Below are 14,540 nucleotides of genomic sequence, written 5' to 3'. Positions count from 1 at the left end.
TCTAAAATCAAGCCGGAAGGGGTGTTGGATGATGTGGTCATTTCATTGGAGTCTTGGGAATACCCCACATACTTCACTGCGATTTAGCCAAAGAATCCTGTGGGAGGACATCCCTTGATCATGGAATGACCATGGCTTGCTACTATCGATGCTTACATTGGATGTTGTTTTGGTGACATGTATATTTCCCATCGAGACTCTAGGAAGAAGGTTACCTTGTATTAACCCGCTAAATCCATCGAGGAGCTATGAGGCACTTTGTGGTTAAACTACAATAGTGATGAGGATACTGAGTCTATTTCCATGATGTATCCATATGCTGAGTCCTCACAGGATGGTGAGATTCAAGACTTCCTGAACAATCTAAACACCATGCCCAATTTTGAGTCACTGAGTCAGATTTTTAGTCTAGATTCTTAGGAAGGTCACGAATCTCTACCTCCATCATCACCATCTCTAGCAACACCTCTTTGTACTCTCCAGTGTGATACCACTGTTGTTGAGATTAGTCCAAGAAAATCATTGCATATCAATTTAGATTTGGATGCATCCCAGCAAGAGCGACTTGTGAATTTGTTGCAAAACCTTCTTGATGCCTTTGTATGGGGCTATGAATATATGAAAGGCATCCCTCCTAAAACTTGTACCCACCACATCTATATTCAAGATGGAGCTCAACCTATCTGACAATCCCAAAGGCGTATGAACCGAGCTCTAAGAGATGTTGTAAAGGAACAACTGCAAAAACTCTTGGATGTTGATTTTATCTATCCTATTTCTGATAGCCAGTGGGTATCTCCATTGGTGTTAGTCCCAAAAGAATATGGGAGATGACACATTTGCATTGACTATAGGGAATTGAAAAAATCCACTCTTAAGGACTACTTCCCCCTTCCTTTCATTGACCAGGTTCTTGATACCCTTGCCGGTAAGAAGTACTTTTGTTTCTAGATGGATTTAGTGGTTATAACCAGATACAGATTCCACCTGAGGATCAAGACAAAACCACTTTTACATGTCCATGGGGTATATTTTCTTACCAATGGCTTCCCTTTTGGCTATGTAATGCCCTGACTACCTTTCGAATGGCAGTATTAGACATTTATGTTGACCTTGAGTGTGTGAAAATCTATATGGATGACTTTTCTGTGTTTGGTGATTCATTTCAGGAAGCCCTAAAAAATATAGAAAAAGCGCTTCTTCATTGGCAAGAATCCCATCTTGCCTTGAGTGACAAAAAATGTAGATTCATGTGGAAGGCAAGAGTGGTTCTTGGCCATCTTGTTTCCAACAAAGGTATCTAGGTTGACCCTGCAAAAATAGAAATTATTTTGAGTCTTCCTATACCCAAAATTTAGAGGGAAGTGAGACGTTTTCTAGGAAATGTGGGCTACTACAAGAGATTCATTGAGAATTTCTCAAGGATATCTACCCCCCTTTTCTGACTTTTGGATAAGGATAGTGATTTTTCTTGGTCCATAGCTTGCCAACAATCCTTTGAGACATTGAAGGAAAAACTAGTTCAGGCACCAGTTTTGAGAGGACCAAATTGGTCCCTGCCATTTCATATTTCATATGACACCTCATATACTTCTATTGGCACAACTTTATGACAAGAAGAAGACAAGCAATCCTATGCTATTTATTTGATAAAAAAAATCTTGTCACCCGCTGAATTAAATTACACAGTTGTTGATAAAGAGTTTTTAGCTGTAATTTTTTCCATTAATACATTCACACATCACATTACAGGATATGAAGTCTTTGTGCATACTGATCATTCCACAATAAAATATTTTATGAATAAACCATTAACTAGTGGTAGAGTGACTAGGTGGTTATTATTGTTGCAGGAATTTAACATTACTATTGTTGATAGTCCAGGAAAATCTAGTGTAGTAGCAGATTATGTTTAAAGATTAAATAATCCTAGTGAACCAATTCCTGTTGATGATGATTTTCCTGACAAACATCTTTTTTCTACGTTGACAGAATCCCCATGGTTCACTGACATAGCTAACTATTTAGTCACTAGAAAAACACCACCTCACTTATCTGCTCTGAAAAGTGAAGTATTATACAAAAAATTGTTGCATATTCTTGGATTCAAGGAGACCTATTTTACACTGGACTAGATCTTATTATCCATAGATGTGTAATAGAGGAAGAAATGTTTGATATCTTAAAATATGCCCATGAAAAACCTTTCGGAGGTCACTTCGCTGATAAGCAGAATGCATACAAAGTATTATGAGCTGGCTATTTTTGGCCCTCCTTGTTTAAGGATGCCAAACAATATGTCAAGCGATGTGATAACTAGCAACGAATTGGCCAACCTAGTCAAACCAATGAAATGCCTTTATGTCCTCAGGTTATGATTGAGCCTTTTGAAAAATTGGCCATTGATTTTGTAGGACCAATAAATCCAACATCATTAAATAAAAAGCATATTCTGGTTTGTATAGATTTCTTTACAAAATGGGTAGAAGCTAAAGTTGTTTCTTTTTCTACTGAAAAAGTTGTCGCTGATTTTCTATTTACTAAAATCTTTACTAGATTTGGCGTGCCTAGAGAATTTTTTTCCGACAATGCTCTGCAGTTTATTTCTAATCTGGTACATGGTGTGAAGGAGCAATACAAAACCCGACACAGGAAATATACACCATATCACCCACAAACAAATGGTCGGGTGGAGTCCATGAACAAGGTGATTGTTTCCATCCTCACAAAGACAGTAAATATCCACAGAAAGGATTGGGCTCACAAATTACCAGAAGCCTTGTGGACATACCAAACCACTTCAAGGAACAACATGGGACACACACCATATGAGTTGGTGTACAGGAAATAAGTCTTCTTGTCGATAGAATTCCAGATCAAGACTTTTAGGGTTGTAGTCCAATTAGGGCTAGATGTCTCTAAAGCATAATAGCAACATCTTCTACAATTTAATGAGTTACATGAATTTCGAAGGGATACTATTCAGTAGAACATATTAGTTCAACAATAATGCAAGAAGTGGCATGACAAGTCTATCTAGAAGATGCAGTTCCAACCAGGTGATTGGGTACTCCTTTATGATTCTAGATTTAAATATTTTAAAGGTAAATTCCATACACGCTGGATGGGACCTTATGAGGTGGTCAAAGTGTTTGAGAATGGAGCAATAGAAATCAAAACTATTGATGGATGAAATTTCATGTTCCTGGTAAATGGGCATAGATTCAAGGTGTATTTTCAGCCCCTTACTAAAGGATTTTATGCAGCAAGTCCAACATCAATCTAAAAAGGAGATGGTAGGTGGAAACACCAACCTATTGAAGGTCTGATTCTTTCTCTTCCTCATATAATAAAATAAAATAATAAAAATAGAGAAAAAAATGACAAAAAAAAATATAATTTTTTTTCCTGTAATTATGAAAATTAGTTGGCTGGCATGATTGCAGAAGGATCAACCTAAAAACTAGCATGCTGGTAGGAAGATCGATTTTTTTTTTTTTTTTTTTTTTTTTTTTTTCTGAATGCGACTAATTCTATTATCATACAAAACAGAGATACAAAATAGAGTACATTGGGCAAGGCTAAGAAGTTTTGCCTATCAGCCCTTGCCTTGCCCTGCTTTCAGTTCCAAAATTGAGAAGATTCAAAATTGGAATTTGTTGCTTGACCACTGCCGACACATTTACATAACAGATGATAACTGAATATACTCCAGGGCCATGGACTGACCCGGACAAAGACAAACAAACACTTGGACCATTACATCCGACACATGAACAATTACATCTGACACTTGAACCATTACAGCCAACACATTGACAGAGATAGAGCCGCCGCTTGGCAGAGTTATACATTGAAATCCCAAGAAAAATAGCGGAGATTACCGAGAGCGAGTTCATTCATCATCAGTGGTCTGGGGTGCCTCTTCAATTCGGCACCCTAAACGGAGAGAATCCTCGGAGTCTGAGAGCTGGATGACCGCGTCAGGGCTGCCTTCTTGTGCTGGCCTGCTTGGACTAGCAAGCGTTGAACCAACAAGCGTTGAAGGGCCGGCAACCGGGTCGCAATTTGAAGTTGGGCGTGCTGGATCCGGTCCAAGTTCACATCCAGGGGCCAACCAACCAGTTCCAGCCTCAACCGGAAGGCACGCAATAGGTGAATCCTCTCTGCTGGAGCGCTGCCCATCCGGCAAAGGCTCTGCCTCCATGTTCTGTGTAACGCCAGGCTCAATCATTATAGAAACAACCAGTGTAGAATTAACTTGAGGGCAGGGGAGCTGATACCTAAGCATTGGGAGCTCCATCTGTCCTTCTTCAGAATTTGGGCTTCTGCCATCATGCCCACTCTCCTCCTCATTGCTGCCCTGGAATCTCTGAGGCAGCGACGTTACTTCGATGGAGGAGGAGGGCGAATTGTAATCATGCTGCTGCGAGAGGGCCCTGCCTCTGGTTCCCCCTCGTCGGCTGCCCATCTGCGGCCTTTCCCTTGGCATCGCTGAACTTCTCGCTCTATGAAAACCAACACAAGCACCCTGAGCTCCTACCGCTACGAAAACCAACACAATCACCGCACTGTTGCAGGTGGTGCTCCTTCCAGGCCCAGAAACCGGCGGAACACACCTCAAATCCTTACTCCCATTTCCGTCTGAGCGGAGCAGAGCCTCACCACAATGATCGCTCATATCCCTCTGCAAATCGAGCCCTCTCTGCTTTAAACACTCTGCTGCATCGAACGCCATCCTCCTCCCTCGAGCCGAGAAGACAGGCATTAATGCCTTCGTCCGTCTGCTTTCAAGCGGATTAATATCCCGCTGCGCGTGGTACCACCTGACATCGTAGGCCTGCCACCTGTCCATGTGATGGCTCATGCCATTACCACGTCTCCAATGCACCCGCATCCGGGAAGGAAGATCGAAATTTCAGCAAAAAGGGAATGTTAATTTATTTTTAGATATGTTGGCTGTCACCAAGAAGAAGCAAGTTCAAGGAACCAAGCCGTTACCCAAGTTTGGGGTAACTAGCATGGAAATTTTTATACAAGTAAACGCTTAATTCCCGCCGCATTTACTTTTTCTGGCACCAGTGCAGGTAGACCTTGAAACATAAAATTATGCCTCTCTTCTATTTTCCCATTTCATAATTCCTGCTATTTCTCCTTTCTTAATCCCATAATGAATCACCCTCCTTTTTCTTCTAGGAAAGTTATCCCTATTCGATTTCGTAAAATTCCTCTTTTTCCCTTGAATTTTCTTTCCACATCCCATTTTCATTTATCCCCCTTGGTAGTATTATACTTGGAATCCCTATTATGATATTCCTTCCCATTCTTAAAATTATCCCTTCCCACTTCTTTGTTCCCTCATGGATCGATTGTAGGATCTGATGTCGTCAGATCAGAAGGCATGGTCATGAAACACTAAAGAATGGTGAATAAAACTTCTCTTGTATATTTTAAAGAATTTCATCCATCCAAAGAACTATGTTCTATCAGAGTGTTTTTATCCCCTCTTTCTTTGATGCTATAGAAATCCCTGGTGCAGGAACACACATGATCAGTGCAGGCAGGTTCAGTACAATCATGTTGCAGTGCAATTAGGTTTAGTACAAGAACATTGCAGTGCAAGTAGGTTCAGTCCAAGCATGATTATTGTAGGCACATGCTTGACTATGAAAACATAGTGCAAAAAAAAACTTTAATGCAATACTGGAGCGCTTGATGCAAAACGCTTGATGAAATTTACTTTTTACTTATGCAAATGAATGACTACCATAGTGATAGATGATAACATTATATTATTTAAATTTTGGTTAAGACTTTGCTTTATCATTTACTAATTTAGGGAGAAATCATTTAAAGTGCAAGGTATTTTAGGTTCTGAGGTATAATCATTTTAATGAGTACCGAAGTACACCTTATGTGAATTATGAGGCAAACATGGATATTACAGATCTACCTGAAACCCCACATTTACCTCCGTTTGAAAATATCCTCCATCCCTTGTTCATGATAACCTTACCTCATAATCTGATCATCCATGACCGTTACACTGTTACCGTAAAAGCTTCAGCCTCCTCCAATTATCGTTTCCTACTCGTAGCAGATTGATACATGTGTGCATCCATCCCGAAGGGGTGATTTTAATGATTGAACATGATTGGATGGAAACGATCAATAAGGCGGTGGATAGATGGATCTCTGTCAGAAAATTCTCTGCATCCCATTTGCACTCTCGTAGTGTGAAATCTTCCTAAGGCTGTGATAGAGAATTGAGGTGGCTTCAAACAAGATGGTGCCTGTGAGACATGAACCATCACCTGTGAAGGAGATAGAGGAGATGGTTGAATATTGAAATAGTTTTGCACTTTTACAAGTATCCAGATTTCTCCCATTTTTGTAGAAATTCGATGGGTTCGATACAGTCGTGGCTCTGAAATTTGAAAAGACATTCAAGGAAGGTCGACATAAGGTAGGCTCACTAGAATTTTAAGTCACGGAATAATCTATAGTGCGAACTACAAGCTTGTCAACCACAGGGGAAAAATGGTTCAGAAAGGAGAGGATCAAAAAGAAAAATTGGCGCCAATTTGTGGTCGACCGGAAGCTCAAAGTTGATTGGAAGAAAGGGATTCTGTAAAGCACCATGCTTGGAAAATGGCAAGACCTCCTATACATATTACAGAAGTTTCTGACTTGTGAGGGACATTACACGTCAACATTTGTATACCATATCCATTTGTTGCAACATTTTGAATTGGGGAAACGCATAAATTTCCCTTATTACCTACTCTGAATTTTAGCGAAAATGGCAAAAGGAGTGTAGAACAGGGGTGTGAGCCAGGTTGCAGATAAACTGTACCATCACAACTTATTGCAATCCTGGTTAAGAAAGAGTTGGAGGCTAAGGAAATAAATTGGGAGGTTTTCTTGAAATAATTTCAGGAAGGAAGTGCAGGGGAGTCAGATGAAAAGAGTGCAAGCAAGAAGAGAAAAGTTGAGACTCCGTGCCCTTCCAATACAAAAAGCAAGGAAAAATGGGTGCAAGCTGAGGAGAAATCTGTTGAAGAAACTATGTCCTCAGCAAAAAGAAGAGTGACTAAGACCTTGACCAAGAAAAGGACTATCTCTTCAGGGTTAAGTTGTGCTTAGTCGAGCTCCTCAGTTTTGATTGACGAGTCACCCTAGGCTTCACCTGGAGATCACAACCTCTCAGTTGTCGCGGATGCAGAAGCTCATCCTTCATAATTTTAAGAGGAAAAGAATGACATCGAGTGTAAGTAGATTCCTGGCATAGGGTCAGGTAGATGACGAGGTGCAACACATAGAAACCCTCGACAATTTTGATGAATAGGGCACTGAAGCCCCTGGCTAGGTGAATGAATAGGGTACTGAAATCCCTAATGAGCTGAATGAATAGGGTACTGAAATCCATGATGAGGTGAATGATCAGGGTACTAAAGCCCCTGCTGAGTTAGATGTGCATGGTACTGAAACCCCTAATGAGTTAGATGCGTAGGGGATTGAAACCATCGATAACATGGAATCTCCTAGCGTCGAAACCCTTGGTGATATTATAAGGTAGACGTTGGATGACCAAGATGACTTTGATCTTGGAAATGATAGTACATGTTTTGAATCAGTTGCAGAAAAGGTGCTTACACCAGATGACCTGGAAATTAAGACCTCCACCCTCTATCTGAATAACCGAATAGTAGAGCTCGAACAACAAATTCATTACTTGGAGGCATTATACCAGGTCATGAAGGAGCAAACCTGACATAAGCAAGGCAAGATAGAGTTGGAAGAATAGGTCAAAGAACAGAAACATCAAGTGAAGGTATGGAACTTCTAGGCTTCTAAATGCTACAAGCGCCTCAAGAAGGTGACCAAGCAACTAAAGAAATCCCTAGGTAAGAATATGAAGGTAGTGAAAGCAGGGACCAGTATCCAAGTGCAGGATTGAAATATGGCTGCCTATGTTGAAGATTTTTGCAGCAGGTAAAGCTTGTGTGAGGATACACAACATCTTAGGGATGGGAGGATGTTGTTAGTCTGAAATTCTTTGTTTTTACACCCTTCCTATTACAAAACCACAATCATTAACCTTCATTTAGCTCCATGAACCTCCTACATAAACTTCATATTTCATGTTTAAGGTTTATTAGGTTATTAATTAATCATTTTAAATAGATTTTGTGCCTTTAATATTTATTATAACATATGTTTACTTTCCTAAAGTATTTGATAAGATAAAGTATTAATCATTATACTAGCTTGATTTAGTGCAGGTAGATTCCTGCACCACCAGCAACTATCCATTCAGTGATCTCCGCAATAACTCGATCACTTCACGTGGGAATCTTGGTCCACGTCGTCCAGTTCAGTTGTAGTCATTCAGAGTTGAACTCAAGTGGACAATAGTTAGGGATATGGCCGAGGATAATGTCTACGACCAACAAATAGTTTGCACATTACTATAGCCGCTGGCTCAATCTTGTAATTTTGTTTCTTATTCCATTTCAACCGAAAGGCTTGATTTGGAATGAATGTATAATTTTTGGTTATGGCCATATGCTGAAGGGTTGTATAAAATATAGCTCTCAAATAGAAATAGGTTAGCAAGCGATACCGATAGCAGTAAAGTTGCAATTTCTAGTTAATTTGCAATCTCGTTGTCACCCTCTTCTGGGCTAGACTTGAACTCAAATGTATATTTGCTTATTGAAATGAATACAAGGAGCTACGCCATGATTTTCTCATTCTATGTTTTAATTCTTCATTGATTTGTTATTAACGTGGTGAAGGTTTTCATTTCCTAAACCGGGAAACCAGCTAGTTGGCTAGGACCCAACCAACCCAACTCATTTACCCTCTTTCTTTTGTCATCATAAAGGTGTGTGTTAACTTTATTTATTTTCATAAGCGAGATTTAAATTTTAATTTCGTTATTACTTAAGAATTATGATTTATTTCGTTAAACAGTCAAAGTATGAAGAGATCCGTTGTGTGAAAGTCAAATTAAATCACTTTATTTCCTCTAATTTCTTTTCTGGTTTGGCTTCGCTTGGATCATGAAAATAATATTATTCCTGCACCAGTTCATGTAGGATTTTGCACTCTCGTTTTCTATTTTATTTACTGCAAGTGTTTTATTCTTTTTCCTTTATATGATTTAATTTATTTATGCAAATCAAGCATTCATCATCTGAAGGGAGCAATTTTAATACTAAAAGTTAAACTCCTAAAGGTTAAAGATTACTTCATGAAATAGAAAAGAGCACTACTAATATATATTAATTTATATCTACACCTCATGATATAAGGAAAAGGATTAGAAGTAATCTGAAATATTACAGTGAACATGTTTCGAGTTATATTTCATTGCATGCAAACCGCTTGACTGAGGAAAGTCTTCTTTAACTTTTGAATATTGTTTTCATCTTAAAATTTTATTTCTATTTGCGAGATTTAGTTCATTAAAGCATCCATTTTCATGTGCAAGTTATTTCATATTCTACTCCCATTTGCAATTTTTTTTTATAGTTAACATGCCTTTTATTTTTCTCAAAAGTAAATTGGAATACTTGGTGTAGGGAGCTCTGTTCTGGTACAAGAACTAGTGTTTTCTTACAGGAACAAAATGCTCCAAGCCTTGAGGCTTAGAGCCCCTACATGAAGACATAAGTCTTCAGTATAAGTGTAAAATATAATTCTCACATGAGTGCTATACCTATACTAGTGCAAGAAGATTGCAAGAGTATAGGAACGCCCGCTTAGTGTGAGGAGGAAAATCATTTAGAAGGTGGATCTTTTCAAGGGCCCAGGTTTTAAACTACCACCACCTATATTGAGGATAAACATAGAGTTTTACTTCAGTAGTTAATATTGTTTACAGTAGTGTGAAATTTACTTTATTTGATTTCTTTGCAAATTCATTCTTTTGCATTCCAACACTAGAATCACTTTGGCATTATTTTCCTTTGATATTTTTTCTGTTTGATTTTGCAAGATTTTAATTGAGAAGTATGAATAGAACTAGGAAAAGTTCATACCACTTCTAACATTACATGTGCTTCGTCTCTAAGTTAACCAAACCATCAAGTTGACAATTAAGTGTTGAATGAGATTCATTAAGTGAAATCCCTACACCCCAACACATGCATACTAGCTTGTACTAGAACCGTTCTAGTTTTCCTTAACATCTCAATGTTTTCGAATGCATGAAACTATTTTTTGAAGGGACAATCACCATTGGGGCGACTTGCTTCACACATTTGCATTCTTTCCTATTTCCTGAATCCTACACTTCTTGTTTGGATGAATGATCAGTCACTCTTGTTTGCACTCATCTCATCATGCATTCACACTTCTCATTGTTTCAGTCGCTCGTCAATCAGACTGGGCCGTCTTGACCCAGACCGTGCCTTACCTGGCTAGCACTGCAGATTTTGGAAACAAAGACTCTACTTTCCCTCCAGAAATTGCACAAGTCTAGCTAGGGGCTGACCTCTAGGCTTGCATTGCGCAATTCTTGGAGGCAGTGTCCTGTTGGCCCCAGAAACTGCATAATGCATTTTTCTATTTTCATGTCACTAACGACTGAAATTAGCATTGCACAATTTCAGTCCTCGGCATGCCATGTTGGACTGTACATTGCACAGTTCCAGTAGTCAGTCAACCTCTTGATAGCTCAGACTATTCGTTGCACAGTTTTGGTAGCCAATCCCCCTACCTCCCAGTAGAAATTGCGTGACCTTCATCATCAGTCACACAGCTATGTTGCAAGTTAGTTCTCAAGTTCATTCTAGTTTTTGAATGAAACATTCAATGTCACGAATGTTACAATGTCTCCAAGTATCATAGGTGTTCATCTTCCTCTCAGCGGTGCAAGTACAATGGCCTTCAGGAGAGCAAAGTCAAAGGACACCATTGAGAGCACAACATGGGTTGGAGCCAAGCAAGTTTCTATGAGCTTGCCTACTTTTGAAGACATCAAGTTGTTCATAGACAAGGACATCAAGATAAGATGGCAACAACATCATAGCGATCATCATCACAGTGAGCAGCACCATCAGCAGGAGTAGAGGGCAGCACACCCGTATGCGGCGAATGGAAGAGGAAGGTTGTTGACAACACAGAGGAGGAACAAAGTTTCAATCTTGAGCATATCCACTTGTGATGAAAGAAACATTGGAAATTGAGGCTATGAGGTGACGGCACAACAAGATGTCACGTGAGAGTAGAGAGAATAAAAAAGAAGGAGTTGCATGTGTTGAAGCAGCAACTCAAGAAAGAACAAGAGCTACATAGATGAGAGAATGAGTTGTAGGAGGAAGAGGCACAACAGGGGGCGCAACATGTACAGACAGATGAAACTGCACCCGTACAAGTTATAGATCCATCCTTGTAGTTGGCACATAGTAGACAAGGTGAGTAGTGTTTTTGATCACATGCAAGGGAATTCAGCAGCATGCATGTCATTGTGCGCATGCATGCGATCCCACCCATTTGGCACACTCACCGAGGCGAAGACAAGAAGTAAGCCTGACTAGAGCTGAACATGTACATCAACAAGTTAATACGCATGGCCACTATCAAATGCTTGGAGTGTAGGGTAGACACTATGCATCAACATGTTGTTAGTTCAGCCACACCCAAGAAGACCATGCACATGTTACTAGATGAGTTGGATGGAGGAGCGACACCAATACACTGGGATGCAATCGAAGCAAGAGTTCACTTCAGCAAGATGTCAACATGGAGCGCATTCACACCATCATGGAAAACCAAGCTTGGCATAAACTCATCACCTTCACCATCACAAACATGTCAAAGCATTGGTCTCATCACAACGAACTGAGTGTTAGTGATGTCTTGCATGGCTTTCTCAAGCCATTTTGTCTCACATCGGAACATGTGCATTGTAATGTAACGTCTTGTCAAGTGGAAGTTCAAGTGTTGATAGTTGGATGTAACAGTCATAGAGTAGATGAAGAGTCATGAGGGTAGATGAACTATCACAAAGGGGAATCTCAATGGTCATTCCACCGTTTGCTATAAATAAACATCATAACTCTATGTAAAAGCTTTTGGTCATCCAAGCTTCCGATAGGACTATCTTAGGGAAAGCTTGGACAATATTGTAGCGAGCCTTGGCTTCTCCATTGCGCAAAGCTAGTACATCTATTTGGAGGAGTAGGCGTTTGTGGCTGTAACGTTCCGTTGTCGGAACTAGCGGTTGGACATGGATGTATTGTATGACTGGAACTTACACTTATTAATATAATAGATCCAGTACATTTCATGCATATTTTGTATTGTATTCTATGCTATCTAGTTTAATCTAAATGATATATGTATTTGTTTTCTTATGCATGCATGTATGGACTATTATGTATAATTATGTATGAATCTTTCTGAAATGTTTGTTGGTTTTACCATCACTTTGGATTGGTTTCTAACTTTCTTTCCAGCTTATGATGCATCTTCGCTCATGTGTTCCCTTCCAAGCCGTGTACCATTACAGGTTTCCATGGGGCGAACTCACCTCACCCTAAGTGTGTTAGAAACTCTCATGCACCCTCCTTGACTTACTGTAGTTGTCACGCCCTTACTACCAACAAGGACATCTTACTTGCCTCTGTGAGAAATCACAGTCAAGGAATTACTGTATGATCCACTACTAGGACTCCTACACAAAATGGTCTGAGGCCTAATTTGGACTTCTTACTGGGGAGATCCTCTTACATGTTGGCGGGTCCAACACCATCAACATTTTGGCGCTAGAAGGAGGGCCAGATGACAAGCTGAGCCCTCACATATTTTTTGAGTCTCTACATATCTATCATGACTAACTACTGAGTTCCTCTTCTGGAGTGTATGTCTTATGGAAATGACTTCATTATCTCGGAAGAGTTCTCGGATAACTTTTCACATAAAAAATGTGACAGTGGAGGCCACATAGCCTTGGTTAGGCATGCGGTTGACATTGTAGGCTCATGCAAAAGACATGGAATCTTTGAAGAATAAATGACCTCGTGTTGTTCGTCTACATGCTTCGAGGGCACCCAATGCACTAGCGTGCCACGCTGCCCAAAAAATCTATTCATTCTCTTTCTCATCTGGTCATAGTAATAGGCTCTGCTTTCAATCACTTTAACCATAAAGCACTCGATCAAGAAATAATGAAATTATGAAAAGCACCTGATGAATCTGTTGATTAGTCTTACACATGCTTTTGTAATCTCGTATATTGATTTCCCGAAGATGAAATTGATTGGAATTTTATTTATGGAAGATTTGAGTATCTCCTTCACATATCCAAAACCCCCTCATCACACTTTGGTGATGGAGCTACGCAATCAAAGGCATGCACAGTTTCTATCATAAGTGACTGTACACCTTCACCTCATCAAACAACTCCACCATCGCAGAGTGATGTGGTAAATCATACACACACATCTGTTGAACTATCACATCCTCCCACCCCACCTACTTTTGATATCTCCGCATATTTGGCTTGCAAGCCTGTTGGCTCTTATGTGGATTTGTTCCCTCAACCTCCATCCCAGTGTTCTATTGATCCTCTAGATTGTATTGTCTTGTTTTCTTCCATTCCGTACTCCTCACATGTTGGGAATGAGGATCAAGTTGTCGAGAGAGTTGTTGTTATGCAACTAAATTGCACCATCATTCATGATGAGTGTGTGTGGGAATCTATATAAGTATCCACAGTGAAGATGACTCCCTTTCAGTCGTGCCTTATCTGCTTATCCGGACATCCCTCATGATTCTACCACTGCTGATTTCCCCTGTGAAAACCCATTTCCAGATGTTTCTCCTTTCGATCATTCACAGGACACATCGAATGTCATTCTGTCATCACAGTGTTGAGAGGACACATCTTCCTCTGAAAATCCATCCAATCTGTCATCTCTCATTTTTGAAAACACAGAGGGTGAACATCTTTTCTTCTCATCTACCCCTTTGCTCGATTCATCAAATCATCAGGATGTCAACAAAAATCCTGAATTTTTTGATCTTGGTTTTCATGATCCCTCTACCTCTTCATCTAATCATGATGTTGATTCAGTCATTGTTTATCTGTCTAAGACACTAGTCTACGATGATCTATTTGCCAACAAAGTCGAAACCCCACAGACTATTGGGGCACTTCAGCCCGAGTTGATGGTTATGTCAGGCCCTCGTTGTCCTGAGGTTGGTTTCACTTTCGGTCAGGAAATTGGTGAAACACTCAAGGCTCCTCATCACTCTCTTCTTTGCATTGAAGATCAACCAAACACCTATATTTTGCTTCCTCCACTCTAACTACACAATCCCATTGCTCATGCATTGGAAGAATGTTACACAGCAAGAACACATGCACAATGTAAGTGGTCTACCTTTCTCATGTTTGCTTGCATGTCATAGTCAAGAAAATGCATACACTCGACATATGCACAGAGTGTAGCACAACACCATGGAAGTTCCACAGAGTGCATGTCATGCACTTTCACTCAACTTTGTTCTATGGTCACTTGTAA

Source organism: Pinus tabuliformis, chromosome 9 (assembly GCF_031772625.1).
Source record: "Pinus tabuliformis cultivar Carrire ecotype Pingquan chromosome 9, CPIR1, whole genome shotgun sequence".
In the NCBI taxonomy this organism is placed as follows: Eukaryota; Viridiplantae; Streptophyta; class Pinopsida; order Pinales; family Pinaceae; genus Pinus; species Pinus tabuliformis.
This window is presented reverse-complemented; position numbering follows the sequence as displayed.